The sequence below is a fragment of the Gopherus evgoodei genome, chromosome 2 (genome assembly GCF_007399415.2).
Source record: "Gopherus evgoodei ecotype Sinaloan lineage chromosome 2, rGopEvg1_v1.p, whole genome shotgun sequence".
Classification (NCBI taxonomy): domain Eukaryota; kingdom Metazoa; phylum Chordata; order Testudines; family Testudinidae; genus Gopherus; species Gopherus evgoodei.
The window spans coordinates 265,660,565-265,677,225 of record NC_044323.1 but is presented as its reverse complement, the minus strand read 5'-3'; the positions used below and the strand labels follow the sequence as shown (position 1 = coordinate 265,677,225).

At 37.2% G+C, this 16,661-nt stretch overlaps 1 protein-coding gene across 1 annotated transcript in view; it reads left to right on the top strand.

Annotated features, from left to right (window-relative positions):
• Positions 1-325: 325 nt before the first annotated feature.
• The window catches only part of SYBU (syntabulin), an 87,601-nt gene continuing 71,265 nt past the window's right edge, over positions 326-16,661 (top strand). The window contains exon 1 of the mRNA XM_030553718.1: positions 326-776. The gene's annotated coding sequence lies outside the window, so the exon portion shown is untranslated. The remainder of the gene's footprint in view (positions 777-16,661) is intronic.

Below are 16,661 nucleotides of genomic sequence, written 5' to 3'. Positions count from 1 at the left end.
CACTTTCTTTCAAAGACTATTCCACAGTCATTGATATCACTATAAAGAATATTTTCCTGATATTCAAACTACATTTTTCTTGACTTAATTTCATCCCATTATTCCTATTCACATCCCTTTTTCATTCTAAGAATTTTTTCCCTTTTTTAGAGGACGCATAGTATCCCAATACTTATAGAATTCTGCGTTGGCTGAGTCAGATTCTCCGTTTCAAAGACTGTCAAACATTTTGATTGACATATACATCTAAGAAGAGGGGTGGGATTATTTCAATATTGACATTTATGTTCATAGCATTTGGAATGTGTTTTGCTGGAGCATTCTTTGGAAGGGCAGTAAGCACGACTATGACCAGGAGTTCCCAATCCTTCGAATTCATTTATTCATGCCTCTGGGTGGTTTTTGTTCATGTTTAATCTGAATGGGTGAGGCATAGGGGGATTATTTTTATATCAGGATATTTGGCTAGGAGCACTTGGTCAGATCAGATCAGTGTTCAGTGAGATAGCAGAAGCAGAGATACAAACTACGGTTTTACCATTAGCATTTTGCTTAGAACAAAGGGGCAGTTCAGCAGCACAGGACTTACTGCATGTTTTGCTGATTTCTGTTCTAGAGGATAGTCACAACGATTGTGCACTCGGGTTCATTTAAACCTCCTATTGCTTCATCCTTTGAGTCCAGACCAAGAAGGAGGTTACCTGTGCTATCCATTTGCCCAGCCAGGGTTCTCTGGAAGGACAGTACTGTGTTATTTCTTCTCTTCTTTTCCAAAGGCAAGTCTTTTCTTCTTTCAAGTTTCAGAGAGGTTTATTCTTTCTGTTTTATTCAGATTGTAGGATCAAATTCTGCTTGCCTTGCATGAATAAAGCCAGCAGAATTTGTCCCAAGAATAGGTATTAAAAAAATTAAGAAAAATGTTATTTGTCGGAGGAAAATTATTTGGTTATCTTTCACGTTCATAGTTCCAAAGAATATTCAAATTATCAAGAAATCAACATGTTTTATTTGAGTCAATGACACAGAAATGGCAATCATCTAATGTGACAATAATCCTTACATTATAATTTTCAACATAACAGTCTTTTTTAAATCATTTCAGAAAAACTGCTTTGTTACTGTTCATTCCGGGTATAAATATCTTTACGATATGACTGATAAATAAATAAATAAATAAATCTGCTATATGGTGCAAGTTAACTGTTACTAGTGCTCACTAGAAAACAGTAATGATGAATCAGCTGGCAGTTTCTTTAAAAATCTTCATTTTGGATCTTTTTATTTAGCTTTAAATATTTGCACCAGGACACAGCTTCGCATAAAAGGTGTAATTTAAAAAAAAACTTTTTTTGGTTGAAAGAATTTAGTCAGTTTTAGATAATGGAAATAGTTTTTGTTGTTACTGTTGTTTTGGTTTTGTTCATTCATTTCTTTTGTTTAATATTTGTAAAAATAATTTTCTATTCAAAACTGCACATTTTTAAAATGAGAACATCTAAGCTTTTGTTTAAAAATGCAAAATAAAGATAAATGGAGTAATTCAAGTTGGTAAATGTCTAAAAGTGCCCACCTAATGGTGTAATTGGCAGAGCAATGCACTCTTTTGTTGGAGATGTGGAGTCAAGAGTAATGGCAAATCTTCTGCTTTTGGGGCGTTCCTGGGAAACAGTCTTGCAGTTGTGAGGAGGTGGCATGTACCATATACATTTCCTTCTAACAGTACCAGATTTGGGAATAGTCAGAAGCTCATTGATGTTTGCTTTTTTCTTTGGCCTCATGCCACCTGTGCTGTGAAGGGAAGAGGGAGCTCAGTGGGTTTAAGTGGAGGAAAAAAAACAGTGATCTTGAATAAAGGGTAGGCAACATCTTCATGGATAGATGTCCTGATTTATCATGTTAATAATCATGGTATGCTATCTTTTCAACCTTTAGCAAATGCTTTACATTTTCCATGCTTCACACGAAAAATGGCTAGAAATATACATTTTTGGAAAATGAAAACTGAAATTCTCCTTCACATTTCTAATTCCTCCAACTCTGGTAGGCCCTCAGCTATGGTTTTATTGGGCCAAAATCAAATTCTATCCTAGCTTACTTCATATCTAGCACCACTGAAATCAATGAAATTCAGAGTAGAATTTGGCCTCGAGGGCCAAAATTGTATTCAAATAGGTAAGTACAATTTCATTTGACAGAAACAGGAATTGTATATGCGTATGAGAAGAAAGGCTGCATATTATATGGAGTCATTTCTCTGGAAGTGGGTTAATAAATGTATTTTAGTATGAACCGTGAGTTTCTTTCTTTTTGTGAGTTGTTCAGATCCTCAGCATTACTTTAATTCCTTATTAAATCCAATTCTGATGCATTCAGTGCTGACAAAATTGCACTAGAAAAGTGTGACTGTGCAACATGTCAAAATCAGGGGTTTTTATGAATTCTGTTACCCTTACTGAAATAGGTACACTGTGTTCATAAATGATCATTTTATCTGTATTTTGTTTGTATTATGTTATTTAAAGAAGTTAATGAATCCTTGGAATGAGTTTAAATGTGACTGAATTTTCCACAGGTAAATTATTTTCCTATCTTAAAAAAACTGTGTATGGGACATCTGGCCAGATTCACTTTATTGGTGTAATTATCATTTTGCTGCACCAAACCAGTCTGCTGCACACTAGTGGATTCACCTGAATGATGATAACACCCCAAAATACTTTTCCTGGAGGTTTCTGCCTGGGAAGGACATGTTTACTCTCTCTCAGGATTTTGTAGGTGCTCCACTGGGTGGAGGCTGCTCAGGAGATGCACTGTGTCAACACATCCCTTGTTATCCTGGACACAACTCTTTCACGATGGTGGTGCCCATTTTGGAGATTGTATTGGTTAAGATGGCAGGCCATTTGTCAAAAGAAAAGTTTCAGATGACTTGTGCTATCACAACCCACATTCTGATTGGACTTTCTGGTACCAGGGTCCTATGCTAGGGTCTACTTAGATGGAAGTCAGCACAAACCCTGGGTAATCAAGCTCATGATATTTTCTAGGTACCACTGAAGAATGATATAATAATCCATACAAACTAACTTAATTTTCATGTCTTTTTAAAATAAAGAATATTTTGTGAATAAGAGTATGTAGCATTTTGAGGAGTTCAAACGTTACTAATCTTAATTTATTAAAATCTGCATAACCTTTCTGAAGTAGGCAAACATTATTTTCATTTTACTGGTAGGTAAACTAAGGCACAGAGATACTAGGTTATTTCCTCAAGGGTCACAAGATAAGTAAATGGTAGATGCAAGAATAAAATGCAGGAGTCCTTGTTGCCACTCTTCTGCTCTAGCCACTAGAGAAAATTTCCTCTCATCATTGAACTATACAAGTTATTAAAGTTAATAGCATTTATTCAAAGATTCCAAGGCCAGAAAGGACCATTGTGATAATCTAGTCTGACTTTCTATATAACACAGGCCATAGAACTTCCCCAAAATAATTTCAGGAGCAGATCTTTTAGAAAAACATCCAATCTTGATTTAAAAATTGTCAGTGATGGAGAATCCACAACGACCCTGGATAGATTGTTTCAGTGGTTAATTACTCTCACTGTTAAAAAATTATGACTTATTTTCAGTCTGAATTTGTCTAGCTTCAACTTCCAGCCCTTGGCTCATGTTGTATCTTTCTCTGCTATACTGAAGAGCTGACTATTAACTATTTGTTCCCATGTAGATACTTAAAGACTGTAATCAAGTCACCCCTTACCCTTCTCTTTGTTAAGCTAAGTAGATTGAGCTTTTTGAGTCAATCACTATAAGGCATGTGTGCTAATCCTTTAATCATTCTTGTGGCTCTTCTCTGAACCCCTTCTGCAATCTATCAATATTTTTCTTGATTTGAGGGCACCAGAAACTATGTATATTAGTTTTCACTGTGTGTGTGTGTATCAATACTGTAAACTCTTGTGTATAGTTCATAGGCGCCAACTTACTCAGATCCCGGGGGCTTCTCAACCCCCATTCAACCCTAGGCCCCACCCCCATTCCACTCCTTCCTCCAAGTCCCCACCCCTACCCTGCTTTGCCTTTTCCTGTCCCCACTCTACCCTCTCCTCCCCAGTGGCTCCTGCATGCTGCTGAACAACCGATTGCGGTGGGCAGGAGGCACTGGGAAGGAGCAGGATGAGCTGATTGGCTGGGCTGCCAGCAGGCAAGAGGTGCTGGTGGGGGAGGTGCTGATCTGCATGGCTGCTGGTGGGTGCTGCACACCCACTATTTTTTTTCTGGAGCACCCACGGAGTCAGCGCCTATAGTTAATACTATAAACTCTGTGCATAGTATTAACTATGTATAATTTATAAATTACTATCTCTGATCATAATTAAAGAATGTCAATTTTAAGTCTGCCTAATCTAGCAAAATTCTTATTCTGTACAAAAAAGATAAACATTTTCAAAAAGGTACCTCTGTCTTCCTTTTACATGAAGCATTTTAAACAACATTTGTAGTCTATACGGATCATTTCTTCTGTCACCTGTGGGGAGAGAACATAGCAGCCACTTTACATAGCCACCAGCACCACAAACAGTTTAGGAGCACATGGAACTCAGCTAACCCTGTTTCCAGTGCTCAACCCAAGTAGTTGGGCTCTAGCCTAGACTAGAGGATGGGGAAGGAGATGAATCCTTAATGCCAAGTGGTAGAATAGTTGTCTGTGAGGCCTCTACTCCAGTCTTAAGAAGCTTTTGCTCAGCTAGTCCCTGTGGCATCCTGAGGGTTCACACCCTCCCCCTGCACAACACAACCACAGCGGTTTCACTGGAGGCCAGGTTCTCTGGGTTTGGGATTAAGGGCTTGAAAATCTCCCATTGACTTCAATAGGTCTTGGATCAATCCATAAGTAAAGAAGAGTAACATCTAATGCAAGCAAATGGTGATACAGAACAGCTGAAAAAAGTCATGAGCTGCCAGTATTTTCAGTGACATTATTGGGGACTAACTTCTAAAAAAAAATTAATCAGTTGATGCATTAACAGTAGATAAGGTAAAAAGGAGAAATCTTCCTTTTAGCAGGGTGAACTTGTTAATGTAAATTCACCTATGAAACTGATGCCAATTAAACTTGTTAAATGTTCAGCCTGGGAAGGGCACTGGCAACACAGAACATAATCATCTCGAACCAGGAATGTTGAGACAGGTAACTCCACTAGTGACAATAGGCATTAAGATTATATATAAAGAACTTGGTTATTTTGCTCCACAGGTCTCTACTTCTCATAGATTCTCACCCTGACGATATAGTCAGCGTGCAGGAATTAATAGCAATTTGAAGTCATGTTTATAAATACCAGCACTAAATATTCAATCATATATGTAATTAATAAACACATTAAGTCACTAGTGTTCAACTATGGCTGCAGAAATTTGCAAATAAGGACCTGATTTTCCTCTAACTTACACCTGTGTAAATTGAGTGTTACACCAGTGTAAAATCGATATAAATCAGAGGAGCAGATCATAAATGCTAATCAACCCTGGTTAATACTTAGAGCCAAATTCTCTGCTGGCATAGCTGCAGTAAAGTCAATGAACTATGCAAGCAGAAAATTTGACCCTTAGTTTTTAATCTTCTTTAGGAAAATGTGGAATTTGATGGAGAATCATTCTGAAAATTGTTTGTTTAGGTTTTTCAGGCTTTGGGAGATCTTTGTCACTGTATACTGAAAACTAAACAATAGCAAATTTAAGTATCTGTGTATGATGAGACATTATATAAAGGACAAGCTTCTGCTCTCTCCGTCTCACATGCTGTAAGCACAAAGGGGCATAATGGACTGGAATGCACATCCTGGAAAAGGCCCTATACATCATTTGCAGCTATGCACATCTATTAAAGCTGAATTAAACATTTTGACTTTAAACAAAAACATGATTCCCATAACATGCATGGTAATGGCTAGGTGAATTCCTGAGACTGAGAATGCATCCACTGATTTCATCAATTAATATCGTCAGGGTGCAAAAACATGGGCTAAACAAAATAAATATTCAGTTTCCAAACAATGGAAAGCTAGTAAAATCAACATATTTTAAAATATTTTGTTATGTCTTAGAGGAAGAATTTTTAAAATCAGAAAGAAAACTATTTTGAAACTTAAATATTTGGCTTTAATACTTTCGGCAGCAGCATGTTTTAACACCACTGATTTTACTTTAGAGCAGGGAATGAGAACTGGAATTTTTGAGGCCTGATTCTCCATTCTGGCTGAGCTCCACTCCATACACGAACAGTGAGGGGAAGTAAAGCTGGGGATGTAAATACTTTCTAACATTAAACAGAGTTAAATAAGGTTTGGGGTTTGATATATAGAGACTTCAGCCTACCTAGTACTATGGCAAACATACTTACTAAATATTTTAACCTTTTATTAAAAATCAAGAAAAGAAGGAAAAACACTGAAAGCATTTGAAATGTAAAGTATTGAGGAAGGCTTTCATTCTGACCACACCACTTGTTCCCTTTGCCTTTAGCTGGAGAGAGTTTTTAGAAGGAACAAAACCCTTGCTTGACAGTCTCTTAGCTGGTATCAAAGGTGGTAATAACGGTCCTTTGGAGGAAAAGAGAAAGAGTTAATTGAGATGGGCTGGAGGAGCTGTTGTTTCTGTTGTTAAAGTCCCATCAAGTTTTATCCCTGGTGATGTTTTGGATTCAGCTGGAGCTGGTAGAGGAGATGATGTTATCTGGGTCCTTCTCGCTGGCCAGATTTCATCAGAGTTTTTTTCAGGATTGGGACGAAGAAGGTTCAGGATCCCAAGAGACAGTGGGGTTGGAAGCCATGATGCTGAAACTAACTCCAGTAGCTACCATTTGTTCTTCCACCTTTTCTCCCCAAAGAACTTAATAAGGGAGTGATGGGTGGAACAGTTCACTCCCTCATTACTTTGTCCATTGATTAGGCTTAATATTTGACAAACTAATTTTGGTTTATTAATTGCCAGATTTACATTTTTTTTGTTTAATAAGCAAGATTTTAACATATTTTTGAGTTATATTAGTAGGCCTTTTTGTTTAAACTAATTTAGTTTTTCTGTCTTTTTTGTACTTTTTTATTAACATTTATCATTATAGGTTATTGTGACATTTTATGAATTGCTACATACTTTTTATAGTTGAGTTTATAAATGAGGGTAAATTTGTCAGCCTAATTATAACAAGAGTACCCAGTACAAGTTAGAGTAGGCTCAGGATTGCTCTAAATTGCATCCAACTTCACAGGCACATTCCAGCAGCCAGGAATAGCCACTTCAGACATGCCCCATTTTCACTAGGAGTACTTTCAATCCTTGGTGATAGGAAGGTTCATGTCAGAACCAATACTGGCTTTATACCACCAAAGGATTTCCCTTATGCCAGGTGAATTTCCTGGTGACTGATTTTCCTGGCTTTATGGCCCTTTTATGCTGGTGGGGCAGAGGAAACAGAATACAGGAGAACAAAATAGCAGGTGCTACTGACTCACAGTGTGACCTTGGGGAAATCACTTGATTTCAGTCTGTGTGCCTCACGTTCCCAATTTTTAAAATGAATATCATAATATTTACCAACTTCCTAGGAGTGCTAAATTAGATTAAATTAATACAAGCAATATGCTTTGAGATCTTTGAAAGAATGATCTCATAAACGAAAAGTATTATTAGCTTCAAGTGATGTTGCCATATGTATAAAACAGTATTTAATTTATTATTTATATAGTAGATTATCAATACAGAATCAAGAAACGGATGCTATTTAATGCCTGTTGTTTCCTCTAAAGTTATTTATTGAGCTTTCATACCTGAGTATATGGATACATGAAAGTTTAGCAGGAAACAACTTGATATAATTAATTGATTTATCCAATTAACAATACAAATTGCAGAAGCATTGTTCTGGTATGCAGAATGTCTTCCTTTTCCATATGTTCTGCTGCTTAGATTAGAATTTTAATTGAATTAAATGGTTTGTATGCAAAACTAGTAAACATCGACTTACATTTAGCTTATTTTCTATATTAGAACTTTAGAAAAGGACTTTCAAGGAGTTTGAAAATTCATCTGTAATGCTATTACAGTTTGACAATGTTTAGAAGTGCCTAATGATTATTTAAATACTGATTCTATCAAGGTTGGTTCTATTCACTGATCTTTTAAATTCTTTATAATTCCTAGGCACATACATTTATATATAAAGTAAAATATACTTATGTACCACTTACTAAAGTAATAAAAGTTATCTTGCTCTCCTTATTTTGGCAGTACCCATGTCATTACAATAAAAGATCTATCAGCATTTTCACAACAATGTCCTCATTTCAGTAGTTTAACATTTTACACTATGACATTTTCTCTATTCACATGCACCAAATAAATCAAACTGAAGAGCTGATACAGTTATTACATTTAAGAGTGAACATGTTTAAATGAAGTCAGTTTTGACCTAAATAAAAAGGGCTCTTGTGCATACTTCATAGAAATTATTCATGCTAGGCAAAGAACTGATTTTTGCAGTACACACTTTTTGTTTTGTCACTGCTCCATTTCATGACATTACAATACAAAAAGTGTACTGTTAGGCCTGTACTCCTTCCTCCCTCAGAACAACTTGTGGCCAGTGATGTGGGGCTGCAGCTATACAGGAGGGGAGGGAATAGGCCTGTACAAAGTCCACCAGATTTCTTTCTTCACATGAAAACTACAATTATGGCATCTTAAAATACTGCATATGGCTAGTCACACAGAAATTTTAAACTGTTTTAAATTTAAAAAAAACTATTTTTGCATTTCATGGACATTGTCTTATGAACAAGAATTTGTGCCAAAAAGATTCTTAACCTCTCATCCCCAAGACAGAGAAAACTCAATCCGTTTTCTTTGGATTTCTGTACCCCATCCTCTTGATTCTTGGTCTCCGTTTCTGGCTTTCTTGTACCATCTCCTCAGTACAAAATTCAGGAGCTCTCTTTCACCATCAGCTTTGTTGCCAAGGCCTGGTCTACACTGGGGGGGGGAGGGAAATGAGCTAAGATATGCAACTTCAGCTACGAGAATAGCGTAGCTGAAGTCAATGTATCTTAGATCGAATTAAAATTACTTACTTCGCATCCTCACAGGGCTGGATTGACAGCCATGGCTCTCCTGTTGACTTTGTTTCCGCCTCTTGCACTGCTGGAGTTCAGCAGTTGACAGAAGAGTGATCGGGGATTGATTTATCACGTCTACACTACACATGATAAAACAATCCCCGATAGATAGATCGTTACCCGCCGATCCGGCAGGTAGTGTAGACGTACCCCAAGACAGTTGACATCCTTTAAGACAGTAATGCCACTCTTTAAGCAGCCTCTAGAGGGTGCTAGAGAAATAGTCTGTATCATGATTACATGGACTATATTGTTCATTTCCAACTGCAAACTAAACCAAGCATTGTTAAAATTGTCCCATTTTTATATTCTCATATTTTCACATCACTCTCTCATCACTCCAAAACTGTTTCTGCCTATTCTTTCTCATGTAAAGGCCTTCCTGTCAATATGAGCAAATGACAAAAAGTTTCTACACTTGTCAAGATGCAACTATATGCAATTATGTGTAAAGTTAACATTCTCCCATGTTAAAGATAAATCTGCACAGTTGCCTTACCTGTATGCAAGTTTAAAGGTTATTTGAGAAACAAGTCTTTGTGTTGTAGGAGCTTGATAAAAACTGTTAGGACTAGAATATAAACACAGATGATTTCCCTTATATTTTTGCTTTTTAAAGTGAACTTACTTTTCACAGACTGAAGTCCTGTATTTATCCACAGAACAAGTGCAACAGACTATGTTGTTTAGGGTAGTGACTGTCATAATTACATGGTGTACAGCACCTAGCACCATGGGGCCCTCATTCTGTTTGGGATCTTTAGGGCTACAATAAACAAAATAATAGCAAAGGCAGCAGTCTTCACCCATGTTGCCCTCTAGTGTCCTTAAGCCTGTTCTATGGAATTGACCTTCTTAGCTTTCTGCCCATTCTCTGCTACAACTGCTAACTGTGGTAATTTTTAAAAATGTGATCACCTCTCCATCTGGAACCAGACTGAATAGTAACAGTTTTCATTTACCACTAACCTAGGTTTTGATTTGAATCTGTGACCTAGGAGAGGAAGACTCTGTCTATATCCCATTACCAATCTCTGAGCCATCCAAAGCCCCAAAATGTGGGTGGATGATGAACACTATTGGCCCTCCTTAGTAAATAATTTCTACACAGAATTCATAGGTTAACACTTATAGCCTAGAAGTCATATAACAATGTCTTCTGAAAGATGGTGATACATTTTACATACCAAATTAGAATATTGCTGGAATAATAATGTGGAGTCTCAACTATCTGAAAGCATTCATACACTTTGTTATGTTCGTTATTCTATACTTACTTCACGTTACTATGTTTTTATTACTTTTAGTAAATGTTTTATGATTCCTTGATCTCAGAAAATCATGCACAACAATAAAAAAAACAGGATTTAAAATGGGACAGACTGTGTAGCATTCTACTAAAGGGGAACATATAGGCAGATAGCCATTTATGTGACCAACTGTAGAGGATTTTATGACAGGAGGAATAAAACATCCTCTTCAGTCAATACTCAGGAGTTTCCTAGTCTTGACACTTTCTAGGGGTTAAGGCTGTTACAAGTGCTGTCTGTCGGTATTCGCTCTCCTGTTCGGAGTTCCTGAGAGATCCACGTTCACTCTGAAAATCTTCAGTCCTGGCAATTCTAGCTGCCACATCATGAGTGTCCCCTCTGAAGGCAGGTTTTGGTGGCAGAAGTGTTGCAGGAAGTTGACCTGAAGAAAGCATGAAGGCAGTAGGCCTCTACACAGATAGTCCTATACATCTAGTAGATTCCTTCAAATCTACTGGCTCTGGGGATAGAATCATCCACTCATTCTGCACAGAGAAGGAGCAACTCTTCCTCCTGATGGTATATTTTAGGGGAAACCTTCCTTCCTTCTAATCCTTTCCTGTGTTTTTTTTCAATGAAGAAGATAGTCTGGCCTTGAATTGGATACTTGGCCAAATTCTATTTACTAACATTCTTGGAAGCCAGTGAGATTCCATGGAGTGTAAGTAAGATCAGAATTTGGCTAGTGTAATCAAGTTAGGTGCAGTGTGAAGTAAATGTTTTAGTAAATTATTTGCAAGGGCTGAGATTTCAAGGCAATAACACACAGTGTAGTTTTCTTGTTACAATACAAAATAATCACCAGGGAGGAGTCTTGTTTAAGGGTGTCCTGTAGGAGCCTGTGATACAGCTCTTCATTGTACTTTTTGACTCTACATTTCGTTTTTATTAGGATATATACCTGAATGATGCAACCAGCCCCACACGGCATTCATTCTCTTCCTCAGGCACTGTGTCACATTCACCAGTGCTGCAGCCATGCTTGTAAATGCGTATGTTAGCTAATGCTGATGATAAATGTTGCAGAAGTCCCTGAGGGCATAAACTCTGTATGGGAGCCAGGGCACTCTGTCAGACAGAGGTTGCATCAATATTTGTAAGTATGGAATGGAGGGTGAGTGTTAATGCAATAGTTTCTCAAGGAGGTTTACATGGGTGTGAGCTGTGAAAAGTCCTGGTTAGAGCCGGTCAAAACTTGGAATTTACAGTCTGAAGAAGTTTTGTTTCAGGTCAATTAAAACTTTTCATTTCTGTTCAATTTATATAATATTATTAGTAATGGGTATTTTAATTAGTGTTCATTTTAAAACTGACATTTTAATTGGTAAGTGGCATTCTGATTGCTACTTGGTTTGGTAATTGGTAGAATATAAAATATAAAATTAAAATATAATATAAAATAATCTTCCTCTTCTGCCCCTTTTCTTGACTAGGTGGAGTCAGGTCACCAGATCACTCTTTTCCAGGCTTGCCAGTCCCACACTCCCTCAATATCCACTCCGTAGTCCCATTTACGGTCTATCCATCATTTTCTTGGCCATCCTTTTGTTCTTCGCCCATGAACTCTTGTCTCAAATACCTCCTATCATCCATCTTTCTTACATGCCCACACCATCTCAGCCTCTTGTTTTGCAGCTTCTCTCTGATACTGCAGAACAATGTCTGCAGTCCTTATGACATCATGCCACACGTGGTCCAGCAAAGTTTGCCCTCTAACTGCCCTCAAATATCTTATTTCAATGGCTTCAATTCTTCCCAAGTGACTCTTTTTGGTTGCCCATGTCTTTGATCCATACAGAAGAGCTGGTCTTACCATGGTTTTATATAGTTGTCCCTCAAGTAGTCTAGGCATCCAAATGTCATAGATCACCCCACTTTTCTTACACTAGACTTCCCCTGTGCTCCTTACCTTGCAAATTTCTGCATTTGCTGCTAATCAACCCCACAGTACTTAAATTCAGAAACCTGATTTAGGCGCTGGCCCTCAATGTTCATATTCATCTGTCTTGGTTCCACGCAAGCCACCCACTTCAGTCTTTTCTTTTCTCATTTTGAGGCCATAGTTTGTTAGTTCTCTGTCATAGGCATTAATCATCTGGATCAAATCTTCCTCACTGTCAGCCATTAGTGCAATATCGGCTGAATAGTCTGAATAGATCAACTTTGTGCCACCTTTTATTTGGATTTACTTATTTATGAAGTCCATCACAATTTTGAATAATAATGGATTAAGTTCTGGCCCACTTCAAACAGTCATGTATGTCACTCTTTTGTTTATATACTCGTACCAGTATGGATTTTCCCCATTCTATTGGGATTTTCTTTTCCTTTGAAACTGTGCACAGGACTTGTGTGAGCCAGCATACACCAACCTCTCTCAAGGCTTTCATCATTTCTGGCATGACTTTATCTAGACCTACTGCTTTTCCGCATACCATCTTCAGCAGTGCAGATTTGATATCGACCTCTGACAAGTCACCAATATCTTTAATTATCAGTTCACACAATGGTAGTGTAGCATACAAAAGGTTTTCCTAATGAAGCAGATCTTCATAAAATGTAACTGATGGTGAGAATACTACGTCTCCTGTCATAAACAGGCTTCCTGCTGTATCCTTTACAAATGATATGTTCATTCCATCTTCCTTCCTTATGTTTCTTGTCCACATGATCACATATATTTTTTTCTTGGCAAGCTGAGGGAAGTTGTTCAACTCATTATACGGCTCGTATAAAACTGGGATTCTCACCTTTCTGATTGCTTACTTTGCTGCTCTCTTAGAGGTTCTGTAGGAGGCAACTGCTTTTTCCGAAAAGTTATTTGGCACCATCTTTCTGGCATCTCTCTTATTTCTTAATCCTTTCTTCACATCTTCATGATGCCATTCTTCAGAAGATTGTGGTCTACCCAGCTTAGCGCATCCACATAGCACCACAGCATCTCAGAGCAATACATTCTTGAAGATATACCATTCCTCTTTTGCTGTTCCAATGTGCATATCTCGTGGCTCAAACTTTGTGACCGTCTCCCTAAACTTAACTGCTGATGTGACATGCAGTTTGAACGGTGTGTTGCCAGTCACGACAGCCACAAATGGTTTGTGTCCCATTTCACTTAGGATAATCTTACAGTCTCTAACCATCTTCCTCTGGTTCATTTGGGCTAGCAAGAAATTTATTTGCGTGTTTAGTCCACTGCTTTGGTATGTGAAAAGATGACTTTTTCTTTTCTTAAACCAAGCGTTGGCAATCATCTACTGATTGCCTAAATATGTTAATTTTATATTTTTTTGTTTCATAAAATAATTAAATTTAAATTTAAAATAAATTTTGAAATGAAAAGAGATTTCAAAATAAATAATCCAAACTTTTCATTCTGATAAGGTTTTGGAATGTTTTGATTTTATTAAGTTTTTTTTAATGAAATTTAATTGTAATTGAAACATTCTACATGAACATGTTCATTTTGACTAATCAACATTTTCCAACAGAAAAATATTTCACTGGAAATTTTGCTACCAGCGCTAGTCCTGCTATATGTTAAAACTGGCCCTTCCCACCACTGTAAGCCAGACATGCAGCTTGTATTACCCACTGGTGAATCTCCCTTCTGAAGCAATGGATTTATTCTGCATATGTAAGTCCTCTGTTTACCACATTTGCTGAATTTGGTCCCTGAGTTTTCATGATTTCATTTTTATTGGCATGGAACTCAGCAGTAAAATTTGCTCCAGACTGAAAATTACTATACAAACTAACAGGTGGGAACAGTTTTATTTAATTTACAATTTTTCAAAAATAATATTTACTTGTTTGGGTTTTTAAATGCAAAAGAGTTCTACGGGGTGAAATTAAGCCCCTTACCCATACCAAGTTAATGAAGTAAATTTTATGTGAGGGCAAAGTGTAGAATTAATCAATCCAGCCTATGGACAGGCCTAGAAAAGCCTGATCAGATCTTTTGCTAGTCAAGCCTGGCACAGAATAGCAATCACAACCCCTCTGCAGCCCCTACTCAGGAGTTTATGGTCACTGGACCTGTGTGAAATGTGATGGCATATCTAATTTAAAAAACCAAACTCCTCCTGTCCCTTCTCCAGCCAACCCTGAAAGGTTAAACTGAGCTGCAACAAGCTGCAACAGTGGCATGCAGCAGTTGAGTCCCTCTGCAGAGCTAGTAGCAGTTTCCCAGTTATATGAGCAAACTAAAAAGTTCTGTCACAAAATTTTTCAGCTTCTTTGACTCCTCTGTATTGAGGGTTTTCTGTGGCTCCTCCATCCCACATTGATTTCTCTAAATGAAGAATGATCAGCCTCTCAGCAGCTTGCATGCTTGGATTATAGGAAAGGCTGCTTTAAAAAAAATACAGCAATGCATTGTTGGAATTTTAAGTTATGAACAGCCTATCAACTTGGAGCATCCCATTTTTCCTTGTGCTTTCTTCTCCTCTATATGAATAGAATATATCCATTTGCTTGAGCTCTTTAGTGCATTTATCATATACGATTGAGAAGATACCTGCCAGGAGATATTACTTTTCAGACCACTTATAACAAGAGGACGGACCACGTATTCACAGCACTGACAGACCTTAACTGCAGTTATGCTAATAGACATCACAATAGTGCCATGTACTTGAGTGCAGCTGTAAATTACTTTTTCAAATGTTTAAAAATATTTACTATTTAATGCCAAATGTCTTTTTTTCCCCCTCAGAAGTAAAATCAAATATCAAATGTTAATTGTTTCAGTAGAACTGGTTTGCATAAACTGCCTGATAATTTTTAAAATATGTCCTTCTTAAAGAAATGGAAGAATTTTATATAAAATATTTTAAAAGTATTACAAACTCACGTATGATTTGTGTGAGATGCTCATGTTCTGAAATTTGTCAAACTGAATATCAAAAAAGGGAAACTATTCTGCGAAAACACACAGTGCTTCAGTGGGACTTTACCTCTCTGAGGTCTGTAGGACTGGGTCCAAAGATTTAATTACAACTGAAATTTCTGAGCATACTGTGAATGGAAGCCATTTTAATGAAAAGTCCCATCTTCACAACTTGAAATGACTTCAGTGGGAATCTTGAAACATTTAAACTTTCTGATTGTTAACTCATTTGTAACAATATTAACAGAGTTGCCATGCTGGATCAGACCAGGGATCCATCTACTTCCATATCTTATCTCTGACAGCGGCCAGCACCAGATGTTTAAAAAAAAGGTGCAAGAAATCCCATAGTAGGAAGACGTGGGATAATCTGCCTACCAGGGAAATATCCTATTAATCCTATTAGTTAGAGATTGGCTTAAAGCCTGAAGGAAGATGTTTAATATCCCTACGCGAACTCTTTTTTTAATATTTACTATTATAAATGTGGCAAAAGGTGAAATTTCATGTACTAACTTTCTTCATATAGCTGTCACAGAGTAGATTTGGGACAAGCATACATAACAGAAATGAGATGTAAGGAGTTCACTGATATCATAGGACAAGTAGTAAAACATAAAATGATAACTGCCATGAAGTAGACTCACTACTTTTTATTATTCATCAACGGCTCTATGGACTCAAACGACATAGAAATGATATATGTACAGTGTATAACATTGGATTGCCAAATGTTAAGTTATTGGGCCTACACCATGGTAAGCATAATAATGCTGACATCCTGAAGCACACTCTTCTCACTGTCTCTGTAACACTTGGCATAGATATTAGTAATAAACATGTTAGATTCACGGGAGATGGCACTTTTAACCTGGAAATCAAGAAAGAAGTCATTGCCCTCTTCAAGCAGGCTATAGATCATTTTTATGTCATTGCATTGCCTGAGGCACCGTATGGAGCTGGCAGCTAAACATACTTTTTAAAACATTGGTTTTGATGATATTGAAAAGCTTAACTTATACCAAACCCCTTAACAGAGATTATGGAGGAAACCATAACCCAGTCTGAGAAAGCAAATGAAACCTATTGGGTACAGCACAAAAATAGGGCAAGTAAAGCCTTTTATTCAGTTATTTCCAACGGTAGTGCCACATCTTGAAAGCATGGTCAGTGAGAAAATAACAACTCTTGTTGATAAAACATGACCCTGTGGCTATTTGAGAACTCTGACAACCTTGACATTTGTGTTGCATCATTTCCTAATAATAGAAATAGTTGATCC